This window comes from Callithrix jacchus, chromosome 5 (assembly GCF_049354715.1).
Source record: "Callithrix jacchus isolate 240 chromosome 5, calJac240_pri, whole genome shotgun sequence".
Classification (NCBI taxonomy): Eukaryota; Metazoa; Chordata; class Mammalia; order Primates; family Cebidae; genus Callithrix; species Callithrix jacchus.
This window is the reverse complement of record NC_133506.1, coordinates 18,407,839-18,421,234: the sequence shown is the minus strand read 5'-3', so window position 1 is coordinate 18,421,234 and position 13,396 is coordinate 18,407,839.

The window sequence follows — 13,396 nt, the reverse complement described above, 5'->3', positions numbered from 1 at the left end:
AAAAGCCGTCTAGATCACAAAACATTTTGTCCACACATTCATGAACACACACAGTAAAGAAAGCTGAAGTCAACCACTAATGGACATATTTATTCTCCTCACCGCACACAATGTTCCCGTGTTAAAGAGAATATTTTTCATTCAGCAGAACATTGGTCTTGGTGGTTAAGGTACAAGGAGAAGCAAGGCCAGGTATGCAGGGCTTTTTCAAGCCTTTGCTGGGATCACATTTGTTAACATCTTATTGCCCAAAGCAAGGCATGTGGCTGGACCAAGAGTCACATCGAGATGGCTCTACACAGTCACATTTGCTGGCTAGATGGAGTCAGGGCAACTTTGCAGCCATAGAAGGTATGACCTCAAGGTGGAAAGAGCCTGGGCCTTGAGGTGCCACGGGCAGGAGAGACACCCAGGAGTGCTGTCCGAACTGCATCACACAGTGAAATGAGCAAAAAGTATTCTTCTACTGTATTAAGTCTTACAGACTCACTTTTTATTGCTGTGGTTGTTTTTTGCCTATCTGTAACCCTGGCCTAGGTAAGCCTATCTTGACAAATACAGAAATTATAATATTTCCTTCTTGAGTAGCTCTTCTAGATGGTGACAGAACTTTGTGGTACCGTTGCTGGTCTCTAAATGTGTCTGTTTGTTTAGAGTTATACTTTTGATCAGTTAATTGATATATTATAGTATAAAATCATCAGATTTATAATTAAAAAGTGTGTGTTTGAGTCTTAGGTCTGCTACTGCATAAGCTGTGTGATGTTGGAGAGTTATTTAGCTTCTCTAAGAAATGTCTTTTTCTAGAAAGTTGAGCCAATAACATGTACCTTAACATGGTTACTATAAGGCCATGAAAAGCATAGGTGAAAATAGCTGCTCATTTTTTCTCTTTGAGGGCAGAGTACCTTGAAAATAGTAATTCTTAGTAGTCAATTGGTGGATGCAAAATAAAATGAGAAGTAAAGTTTTTAGAATTCTGGGAACACATCCCTTATATTTGCCCAATTTGAGTGTACTGAATTCAAGAAACAATTTTATACCCAGGATTCCAGGTTCTGTGGTTCCCAGATATAGGAGAAGCAAAGGCCAAAGGCTTCCTTCAATGGGTTCACAGGTGCTTTCTTTCATATTGAGACCAATTTCTACATTATCCCCATCCCATTGCCGACTTCCTCTACATGGCCATACCACACCTCCCAGGGTTCTCAGGTCTGTGTCTCTGTACCGAACTTCCCTAGGACTGAAATAATCCCACTTCCTTGCCAGGCCACCTGCCCTTCCCCATCCCAGGGCCACAAGCTACTCCTTAACACTGAAGACATAGGTTTCCAACCTTGCATTTTTGGGAAAGCCTCAGCTGTCCCTCCTCCCACCCTCCAGGCAGAGTTAGTCATTCTCTTCCTTGGCTGGAACAGGGCCTTATACATTCTTCTTATAATACTTCATTGATTTTGTTTACATGTCTGTCTCCCCAACAAGATGCTGAGCTCTTGGAAACAAGGCTGTGTTATTCATCTCCACCCTCAGCACCTAGCCCAAGTCCTTGGATGTTAACAAAAGCATACGGGAGCCCTGGAAAACTTTGAGTGTTATATCATGCATTAGGAAAATTGGTATCTTGGAATTACTATAAATATACCATCTCTTCTGTGAGGCTTTTTGAAGTGTATCTGAAATTCTAATTTCACTACAATATAAAGAAAATACATTTCCCTAAGAACTGAATACAAATGCAGGGTTGAGATTCCCTACCTCAGATCTAAGGAATTTTTGCACCTTTGAGAGAGGTGCCCAGTCACTGTACCTCCAAAAACTTCCCTGAGCAATTTTGATGCACCTCAAAGTTTGTGAACAATTGCGTTAGGCCAATCTGACCTATAAATTGCTGGTTCCAGTTGCTTCAAATGTTTCCTGTTGTGAAAAGGAGCAGAAACAAAGTGCCAGTTCAGAGAGCTGGCTGCCCTCCTCCCCACCTGGCCTCAGGTGCCTGGGTTCTCCCTGGAGAGTTCATGTCACCTTCCTTATCGCTCAGCAGCCTTTGATCAGGAGCTTCTTCATTCTGGCTCATTCTTTACTTCAAAGCTGGGAAACCCGATCAGCTCCTCTCTCTTCCCTTCACCCAGGGCCCAGCCAGCCCTACAGGTGGGTCAGTCACTTGGGAAGACTGGGCAGACCGGCTTCTGCTGGAGGCCAGAAGAAAATCCTTTGTGTGACACTCCTGTCTCATTATCCCCCAACACAATCGGTACCACAGAGAAATGAGGAGAGGAAATAAAACCTTGCTCTAAGCCTGCTGCCATGGGTGTGAAATAACCGCAGGTAGGGTGCAGTTTTAGGAACAGTTCTGTAGTGTTCCATCTCCTAATCCCTGAGGCAAGTCATCCTGGGTTAAACACCAGAGGTGCTTTATAGAATCCAGTCACTTGGTGGTTCCAGAATAAATCTCCTTTTATCTGAGCATTAAAATTAGTTCCCAAGGGAAAGTTTACAAGGGAAGGTGATAAACGATTTAGCTTTGTGAATATGAGAACAGTGATAGTCCAATTTCTTTGTTAAATGATTTCATTTTAGAAGACTGGCACGTGCTAAGGTGAGATGCTGTTTTAAACCTGGTTTATCCACCCACAAGCCTCTTGTTTCCCCTTCCCAAAATACCCAAGAGATGACCCAAACCTTACTTTTAAATAAGTACAAATAAATCAGAAGGGTCATTTAAAAAATGGTTTTATTGAGCTATAATTCACATATCATCAAATTTACCCATTGAAAGCATGCACCCCAATGGTTTTTGGTATATTCACAGTGTAAAGAATTGTCACTACAATCTAAGTTTAGTGTCTCCTTATCATCTCAGGAAAAAACCCTGCACCCATTAGCGGTCACTGTTCCACTTCTTCCCCCTGTACAGCCCTGGGAAATACTAATCTACCTTCTATCTCTATAGATTTGCCTATTTGGCGCATTTTCTGTACATCTAGTCATGTAATATGTGGCCTTTTGTGACTGGCTCATGTTGAAATAACACTACTATCAATGTTCATATACACACTTTTCTGCATATGTTTTAATTTTAATACTAAAAATGGAATTACTAGATCATACAGTAATTCTAGAATTAGTATTTGGAGGAGCTGGCAAACAGTTTCTGAAATGGCTGCACCACTTTTATTTCACTAGCGGTGGATGAGTGTTCTAATTTCTTTTTATTTCACTGTTTTAATTATTGCTATTCTAGTGAATAAACATTTGTATCTTGTGGTAGTTTTGATTTGTATTTATTTCACTAACAGTTAATGACACTGAGCATCTGTCATGTCCTTATGGTCTATTTTTGTATCTTCTTTGAAGAAATGTCTGTTCAAATACTTTGTTCATTTTTAAATTGGATTACTTGTATTTTCATTACTAAATGTAAGAATTTTTAAATGTATTTTGTAAATAGTCTCCATCTCAAGTATATGATAGGCAAATATTTTCTCCAAGACTGGCTGGTTGTTTTGTTTTCTTGATGATATGGTTTAACAATGAATGTTTAAATTTTGTTTCAGTCTGATACATCTATTTTTTTATTTTATGCTTTTGGTATCATATTTAAGAAACCATTGCTTAATTCATAGTGACAAAAATTTATTTCTGTTTTATTCTAAGAATTTTATCACTTTAACTCTTAAACTTAATTCTATGATTTACTTTATTTTTTGAGTATGATGTGAGGTAGGGGTCTGAAGTAATTTGCATGTTGCCCCAGATCAATTTAATTAAAAGAATTACAGTTTCTTTAAAAGCTTGTTGAAAATTAATTGACCATAAATTTGAGAGTTTATTTTTGGACTACTAATTTTATTCTATTAATCTATATGTTTATCATTACATCAATATTACTAGGTCTTTATTACTGCAGCTTTGTAGGAAGAACTTGAGTGTGAGTCTTCCAATCTTTTTCCTCTTTTTCACAATTGTTTCTCCTCTTCCGGATACTTTGCATTTCTGTATGAATTTTAGGATCAGCCTGTCAAATTCTTCTTAAAATCCAGCTAGGATTTTGATACAGTTTGCATTGAATCTTTGGATCAATTTGGGGAGCATTGTAATCTTAACAATATTGTCTTTCAATCTTCAAACTTTGGGTGTCTTTCCATTTACTTAAATCATTAATTGTTTTCAACAATGTTTTAGATTGTGTAAAGTACAATTTTTGCACTTGTTTTGTAAAATTTATTTGTATTTTATTATTTTTTTTAAATTTTCTCATTTTTTTGATTTCATTTTTAAAGTGTTCATTAGTATTGCACAGGAAAGTAATTTTTATATTAATATTGTATCATGCAGCCTTGCTAAACTCATACATTATTTATAAAAATTTTTGGTGGTTTTCTTAGGATTTTCCATGTAAAAAGTCATGACACACAAAAATAGAGGTAGTTTTACTTTTCTTTCCAATCAGGATGTCTTTCATTTCCTTTTCTTGCCTAATTGTCTTGCTTATATATTAAGTAAAATGTTGAATAGAAGTGATGAGACTAGACATCCTTGTCTTATTCCTCATTTTAGGGAGAAAGCATTCAGTCTTTCACTATTCAATATTATATTAGCCATGAGTTGTTCACAGATGCCTGATATGATTTGATTCTGTGTCCCTACCCAAATGTCATCTTGATTGTAATTTCCACGTATCGAGGGAGGGACCTGGTGGTGGTAGGCAATAGGATCATGGGAGCTGTTTGCCCCATACTGTTCTCATGGTAGTGAGTGTGTTCTCACAACATCTGATGATTTAAAAGTGACGTTTCTTCCCTACTTCCTGTTGCCGTGTAATATGCCCCTTGCTTCCCCTTCGCCATGATTCTAGATTTCCTGAGGCCTCCCCTGTCATGTGGAATTGTGAGTCAATTAAATCTCTTTCCTTTATAAATTACCCAATCTCAGGTATTTCTTCATAACAGTATGAGAATGGACTAATACAGTGCCCTTTATCAGACTGAGAGAGTTCTCTTCTATTTCTTTTTTTTTTTTTTGAGACGGAGTTTCGCTCTCTACCCAGGCTGGAGTGCAATGGCGCGATCTCGGCTCACCGCTACCTCCGCCTCCTGGGTTCAGGCAATTCTCCTGCCTCAGCCTCCCGAGTAGCTGGGATTACAGGCACGTGCCACCATGCCCAGCTGACTTTTTGTATTTTTAGTAGAGACGGGGTTTCACCATGTTGACCAGGATGGTCTCGATCTATTGACCTCATGATTCACCCGCCTCGGCCTCCCAAAGTGCTGCGATTACAGGCGTGAGCCACCGCGCCTGGCCAGTTCTCTTCTATTTCTACTTTGTTGAGTTTTATTAAGAAATATTGTGAGAGCGTGTTGAATATTTCATTTTTTTCTTCCTCTATTTGAGATGATCATGTGGTTTTTGCCCTGTATTTGATTAATATTGTATATTATATTGTTTTATTTTGAAATTCTTAACCAAATTTATATTCCTGAGTTAAATCTAATTTCTTGTGATATAGTCTTTTTTTATGTGTTGCTAGATGCAGCTGGCTTATAAGTTTTGAAGATTTTTATGTCTCTGTTCAAAAGAGATATTGGTCTGTAGTTTTCTTGTGTTGTCTTTGTCTGGTTTGGGTATCCTTGTAATAGTGGTATTATAGGATAAATTAGAAAATGTTTGTTCTCCATATTCTATTTTTGGGAAAGTTTGTGAAGGATTGGTGCTGATTCTTTAATGTTTCATAGAATTAATGAATGAAGTTATCCAGACCTGGGTTTTCTTGGTAGGATGATTCCAAATTACTAACTCAATTTCTTTACTCTTTACAAGGTATACCAACAAGTAAAGTATATAGATACATATTATTATTTTCTCTTTAGTAAATGTTTATAGTGTGTGTCTGTCTGGAAAACAGTTCATTTCTTCTGTTACCTAGTTTGTTGACACACAGTTGTCCACAGTATTCCCTTATAATCATTATTTCTGTAAGACCTGTAGTGATGTTACCTCTTTCATTCTGATTTTATTAACTTGAGTCTTTTTCTTCCTTGTCAGTATAGCCAAAGGTATATGGATTTTGTTACTTTCCAAAAAAGCAAAAAACAAAAAAACCCCACAACTTTGATTTTGTTGGTTTTTCTTTTTTATTTCATTTATTTTCTTAATCTTTACTATTCTCTCCCTTCATCTGCTTGGTGTATAGTTTGCTCTTTCTTTCTAGTTTCTAAAGGTAGAAGTTTATATGACTGATTTGAGGTATTTCTTCTCTTTTTATATAAGCGCTTATAGCAATATATACATTCCTGAGCACTGTGTTAGTTTTATGCCATGCATTTTTGTATGTTGTGCTTTCATTTTCATTCACCTCAAAGTATTTTCCAATTTTCCTATAATTTCTTCTTTGACCTATTGAATAATATTTTTAAAAGTCTGTTTTGTCTAATTTCCAAATGTTTATAAACTTCTCAAATTTATATCTCCTGTTGGCTTTTAATTATATTCCATTTTATTCCAATTTATTCCATTTTGAATCACATGAAGAAAATATACTTTATGTGATTCACTTCCTTTGAATTTACTGAGACTTGTTTTATAGCCTAACAAATGGTCGCTCTTGCTGATGGGCCCATGTACGCCTGAAAGGAATGTGTATTGTGCTGTTGATCTGTCTTAGATGTTGATCTATCTTAGATATAGTCAGAATCTCTGGGAGTCCTACAAATCTTTGTTTAACAAACTCTCCAGGTTATTCTGATTCATGCTCCAGTTTGAGAACTACTGATTTCCAATGGATACTTCTCTGCCTTGCCCATATTGTTCTCAGATGTAATTAATCAGGAATTTCTCATGGAGATTGTCTGGAATTGTTTTTGCTGTTCTGTGACCCTGGTACCCAGTGTATGTCCTCTGACTACATATTTTTCACACCCTGCAGTGTTGGTCTAATTTGGATCATTAAGCTTGACTCTGTATTTGCCACTTAGCATTCTGTTCCTTGTGGGGCCAGGAGGCCTTTTGATTGGGCTCCTTGTCTATTCTGATGCAATGCTTAGTTCTTTCAAGCCCTTTCTTGCAATCCTGAAACCTACTTCTTTATTCCCAAAAAGTAGATGCACTTGACTCTAGATAAGTGATTAATTAGAATGTTAAGAGTGGCTCTTCCCCATCCTTTGAATAACCACTTTTAGACATTAAATTAAAAATAAAAACCCACAACTTTGATTTTTTTAAAATTTCATTTATTTTCTTAATATTTACTATTATCTCCTTTTTACCTGCTTTGTGTATAGTTTGTATATTCTCATTTGCCTAGGACATCTGTTGGTCTTATCCCACTCTCAAGAATGATTCTTCTTAGATTTTGTCATCTATGAAAATCAATTTCCATTATATCATGCTTCTTTCTTTACAGTTCTTTGTACTCTTCATCAGGACTATGGTCTAGGTACCTTAGCAGCACCCTCTGTACCTGTGTCTGTACCTTCCAACAGTGCCTGCACCTGATCAAGAGGCTCTCTTCTCTCACTATGACTCAACAAGTGAGGTTCAGTTTCACTACAATGTTTTATAATCAAACTTGATCTAGATTATTTGGTTCAATTCTGAATGCCATATTTAACTAGAGATATTCAGTGAAATAAAGATAAATTGTATGTTCCTAAAACTGAAAACTATGTCATTAGAGAAGTTGATTTTATGGGAGGGCATCCTCCCTTTTGATGTATTCATGTAGCAGATCCTTCAGATTCCCCACACAGATCTATTTTTCAGGACTGAACACTCATCTCCCTAGTGCTGCATTAGGCCCACCACTGCTCCCTCTCCAACTACTTGTCATCTACTGAAAGGATCTAGCCATGCCCCCAGGAAAATGTTACCCTTTCCTCTGAGGGTGGTTTGCGGCAGATGACCGTCAGCTCCTTTGCCTCAAGGTGAGACAGTTCTGCTTGCTCTTCATGCTCCAGAGCTCCCTGTGGGATTAGGCAGAAGCCAGACTACAACTGAGACCACATTCTTGCTCTGTTTTTTATTTTACTCCAGCCTCCCTCAATGAACCACCTGTACATGAATCTCTTTCTCAGGCTCTGCTTCTTCTTCTTCTTTTTTTTTTTTGAGACAGTCTTGCTTTGTCACCCAGGCTGGAGTGCAGTGGAGCAATCTTGGCTCACTGCAACCTCACTTTCCAGGTTCAAGTGATCCTCCTGCCTCAGCCTCTAGAGTAACTGGGATTACAGGTGCCTGCCACCAGGCCTGGCTAAATTTTGTATTTTTAGTAGAGACATGGTTTCAACATGTTGGCCAGGCTGGTCTTGAACTGCTGACGTCAAGCAATCCATCAATCTTATTGGATTTTAATATTTCTTTAACAGAAGAAAGAAAAACCTATCCCCCAGTGCCCCATGTGAAGTAATAAAGTTTTGATTAGATGTCTCCATAAGTCCACAAAGTAATGGAGTTTTAATTGTTTGTCATCATAAGCCTATAATTTTTCCCCAAGTTAAATAATGAAGGGGATCAGAAGACCTCATTTACTTTAATTTTGTGCCCAGAGCTCACACTGGTCAGGGTCTCATGGAAAATGACTTTGTTGGGAGCCCCATTGCTGGGTGAGCCTCACCAGCTTGAGTCCTGATTTGCTTAAGCAATTGGGAAATTCCTTCTTCAAGCAGAAGGCAGGATCAGGGAGGATAATACATAAACTTTACCCAGCATTGTATTTTCCATGGCGGGCTCTGTCTTTTAGGTCCTGTAATTTTCATCTTACTGACTTGAGAAAAAAATGAAAGTATCTTGACTGAGGATGGAAAGTATTCTTAATGCTATGAGTCCTTAGAAAGCTCTAGGATTCTGTTAATTCTGGAGAATCAATGAGCCAAGGAAGTCGGAGAACTAACTCCAAATATCTGAAGGTTAGTCATATCAAAGTAGTAAATCATTTCACCATTGTTTTCAATAGAATAGAGTTAAAAATAATAGTTGGAAGAAAGAGAATTATGTACAGGTTACAGTGGGAGAAGTGCACAAATGAGAGGCATTTAAATCAACATGAAAAGCAGATGTTGAGAAAGTGACATGGGCCGAGTGTTAAAAGATGAGTAGGATTTCACAACGGGAAGAACATTCCAGGAACAGGCATGTGTGAAGACACCAAACCAGACATCCAACGTCACACAATGGATACTATGAGTCATTCAGTGTGGCTGGATACAAGATACGTGGTAGGCGGTGGAGAAGAAGACAAAGTCTGGAAAGAAACAGAGACAGAATATTTAGGGCCTCTTATGTTAATCTAGAATTTGAGTTTCCTCCAGAAAGCATATGTCAATTTATCGGAGGGTGTTAAAAAGAGAAAGAAAATCATTAGGTTTTTTGATTTTTACTTACTCAAGTACTAGTAAAAACGACAGACCAGGTGAGGAGATGAATGGAGTGAGAAGCCAGCCCAGTGGAATGAGAAACTAATATGGACCTAAATGGAGGTGATGGAGGTAGGTATGGGACAAGAGATATTAATGAGGTGAAATCTACTGAGAACTGATTGGCTGAAAAGATGACTGAGAAAGAGAAGAGTGCAGGATGATATGCAGTTATTGAGAAAGAGAGAGAGAGAATACAGGGGAAGACAGAAGCAAAAAGGTGTTGGGAGAAAAAGAAAATAGATTAAGGAAATTGGAAAAGAAGACACACTTTTTAAGGACTATTTCTGCAGGTTTTAGGGACCTGACATTATGAATAATTAAGCGATGGTAGAATTAAGGGCTGAGGGCAACTCTCTAGACCAACATTGTCCAATGGAAATACAATGCGATTATATATATATATATATACACTTTTTAGTAGCCACATTTTAGAAATGTAAGAAGAAACACAAAACTAATTGAATAATATACTTAACTCAGTATACTCAAAATACCATTTTAACATTTTATCAATAGAAAATATTGATAGAATATATGATTATCTTTGTACAAAGTTTTCTAAAGCTGGTACACAATTTATGATTACAGCACATATCTATTCAGATATTAAATGTTTATCAATACTATTTGATCTTTATTTACACACCGTGAAGTGTATGGTTGAGAAGATAGACTCACGTATCCAAATGGTTTTAGACATAGAATCATCTGATAACTGAATCAAGTATTATTTTTAAATTTAAAATAAATTTAAATTAAAAATGTATTCCTTTATCTCACTAGCCATGTTCCCAGCAGTAAATAGCTACATGTGAGGCACTGGCTGCCATACTGGACATATAGCTCTAAAATCTTGTTACTTAAAGTTGGACCTGAACACCACAGCATTAGTATCTTCTGAAAGTTAGTCAATTCGGAATCTCAGGTCCACCCCCAAACTGAATCACAATCATCATTTTAGCAAGATGTTCAGGTGATCTGCACATGAAAGTTTGAAGCTCAAGATTCATTGCCTCAGAAGACAGGAAAAAAAATCACATCAAGACTTCAGGGACACCGAGGTACAGTGTAATGAGGTGACTTAGCCAATACCTTGCAGTGAGGACACTGGACGAGCATACATAGAATCTAGAAATTTAGAGTTTGTTTCTTGTCTGACCACCCATATGGTATTGATTTACTTAACCAAACTTATTTTTCAACTTGGCATTCACATTCATAAATCCAGTATCACACAGGAGAACCCATAAGCTTAAAGATACACAGCATTCAGATAGATGTTCTGAAGCAGAAAATATATAAAAGCGTCCCTCAAAAGATGATTTCTGGACTCTGTTTAATGAAAACCACAGTTGGCTCTATGGGGGCAAGACCAGAGTTTACGATTGGTCCTCTAACATACAGAGGATTTAATTACTTCCAAGATGACCCTGTTTTAATGTACTCTTGTTCTCTGAATCCTTCTATCTTCTAATTGCTGGTCAGGACAAAGGGGTATCTTTTACAACATAAGGAGAGAGAAAAGTGGATGGACAAGAGTCCAGGGTGGCTTTTGTGTTGAGCTCACTTGTGCCTATGAACCGTGATGAATGACAGATGGAGTTGCATGCTGAAAACTGTGCTGAGTGATCCAGGCTCAGTTATCTGTCTGAATACCTATAATTATAGAAGCTTAGGTACTTGATTTTATTATGAGAGGTGGTGAGTTTACAAAACTCAATATGGGCACAAATTAAAATAGTTAAATAATTTTAAGAAAGTCAGAATTATCCAAGCAATTTATAATTTTGTATTCCATGTTAGCATAATTGATTTTTAATTTTTTCATCTAAATAACAAAATATTTTGAAGTTTGGAATCTCCAGAGCTACAAAAAAGCTGTAGACTGTGCTCTTCCCACGACCTATGTCTTAACCACCCACATTATCCAAATTGTAGCCATTCAATACATTCGAATATTACAAAACTGTTGAATGCACCATTTTTACATTCAAATGATCAGAAGCTTCCCAACATCAGTTAAATTTTGTTTTCTAGCATAATAGCTATTATAATTAACAAATTTATTTGCATAATTATTATAAATTGTCATAGAATTGCAGATCTGCAGAGAGATTGAAAGATGTGATTTAGATAGTATTGAAATGCTAGGGAGTAATATAGAACTACACGATGAACTATTAGAAAGTTAAACTGAGTACTACTCTAACTTCCAACATTCTGTAATCCATTTTCAAATTCTGAGTTCAGAGATTTGTATCATTGTGTGATAAGGCTTATCTAAGCCAAATTTCAGCTAAACATGCTTTGGTGAAGGCGTGTCTGCCCTTCTCAATTTCCTGAAATAAACATAAAAGTGATAATGATGATGATAATAATATTATAGAAAACTACACCTTCAAAGAAGTTTTTAAACAGTAAAATCTCAGACCACATATTATGAAAGAAGGGTTGAAAGTGTAATGAAAAAGAAATCTATCTGGTTTAGAAAAAAAGTCAAGAGTTGAAAAATAGGTCTGCACAAAATGGTTACCTATAAGTGGGACCTACAGACAGAAACTCCACACCAAAGTATGGAGTTTTCCTTTTTTATACCAAAGTCCCCTCTACTGTAAGAAGCAGCAAGTTCTGCTGTATCTTGAGCCAAACCTATTAGTGTAAAGTGGCAGAGGAGGTATGTAGAAATAAAGACACCTACATATAAAAAACGAACTACTACCACCAATCACAAATGCAATCGTATGACAAGATGGAGCAGAAAAAGTGAGTGACCAAGAGCTCCACAAACGATTTTAAAAAGAATAGTCTTGAAATCACCACACACACACACACACACACACACACACAGTCTTAAAGATTTTTGTTTTTTTGGCTGGAGTGCAATGGCATTATCATAATTCACTGCAGCCTTGAACTCCTGGGCTCAAGCTGTCTTCCTACCTCAGCCTTCTGAGTAACTGGTACTATAGGCATGCAGTACTATGCCTGGCTGTGTGTGTGTGTGTGTGTGTGTGTGTGTGTGTGTGTATGTAGAGACCAGGTCTCACTATGTTGCCTAAGCTGGTCTCAAACTCCTAGGCCCAAGTGAAGCAATCCTCCTGTCTCAGTCTCCCAAAGCCCTGGGATTACAGGTGTGAACCACTGTGCCCAGCCAAGAATAATAATTTTAAGGCTTTATGGATACCTGATGCCCCCAAGCACTGAAGAAGTAAGCATACGAATTTCCTCAAAGAATTGCACAGGGAAATTTTCAATACTCTCTCTCTCTCTCTCTCTCTCTCTCTCACACACACACACACATACACACACGCACACCCCACCCTAAAGCACCCACGGGAACAATACTCTGTGAGAAAAAGATATCAAAACAACTTTAGTGTCAGACCCACAAAGAAGGCAGAAGTTGGATTTACCAAACGTAAAATACGGAATACAAAGTATTTGTATCTAAAAAAATAAAAGACCAAATTTAAACCATGAGTGAAGCTTAAAAGCTTACATAAAAGTATCTAATAAACTGGAAAATAAATCACAGAGGACTCCAAGACATATCTAGAGTCTTCAAAATACAACTGTAAAATACACAAGAAAAAATATGTACTTTAAAAGAAGTTAGTTTAAATGCAGGTCACAAAAAAAGAGCATCTTTCTCTATTTACAGCCTGGTTCTCATCGCTCTAAATTTAGTTCTCCTGCTGACTTTTCATAGTTGTACAATTACTAAGGTAACCATTGGAGAATAAAAATAAATTAACAAACAGAAATGAGGAGGTCAAACTGAGAGGAAGTATAAATAAACAAACGTTTCCTTTTTTATAGGAGATGTACAAAGGAGTACAGGAACGAATATAAAATACTGGCAAAAAGTTGCAAATTTAATTCAGCAGGATATGGTGACAGTTTGCAGTGACAAATAGAAATGCAAAGAAGTTTTAATATTAGAAAAATCTATTCGTATAATGTATCATATTATTAAGTGATTGAAGGAAAGA